Below are 447 nucleotides of genomic sequence, written 5' to 3' on the forward strand. Positions count from 1 at the left end.
TCAAGACCCCGTTTCCTTGTTTTATTATTATTTTTTAAACTGAAAACATGGTGCCATATTTAAATAATTTATAACATTGGAAATAGGTCTATAGGATTTTTGTAAATAGGCCTATTGTTGCATGGTCTGTTGCAAAAGTAACTCCTTGGATTTTAATGTTTTTAATTTCTTTTACCTCCAGTATATTTGCTTTAAGGTGAAGCAGACCATGTGTCTTTGATGCATAGATCATGTTAGCTACTGAAAATCTTGCTATACCTATGTAAATAGCCTATTTTTGTACTTTACAAAAGTACTTCTATGTAAATATATGTTCTTATCTTACCACTTGACTAAACATATGCTATCGTGCTTAGACCTTGTCTTATGATAACTTGGCATCATCACACACATACTTCCATGTATAATGATACAGCCGCAGCACCATGCAGACGCAGAGCACCAGCG

The 447-nt window shown here is 33.8% G+C and overlaps 1 protein-coding gene across 1 annotated transcript in view; it reads left to right on the top strand.

Moving 5' to 3' along the window:
- Nucleotides 1-447, top strand: part of LOC119591517 (protein lines-like) — a 9358-nt gene that overhangs the window by 788 nt on the left and 8123 nt on the right. The window lies entirely within an intron of this gene.

The sequence above is a fragment of the Penaeus monodon genome, chromosome 28 (genome assembly GCF_015228065.2).
Source record: "Penaeus monodon isolate SGIC_2016 chromosome 28, NSTDA_Pmon_1, whole genome shotgun sequence".
Taxonomy (NCBI): Eukaryota; Metazoa; Arthropoda; class Malacostraca; order Decapoda; family Penaeidae; genus Penaeus; species Penaeus monodon.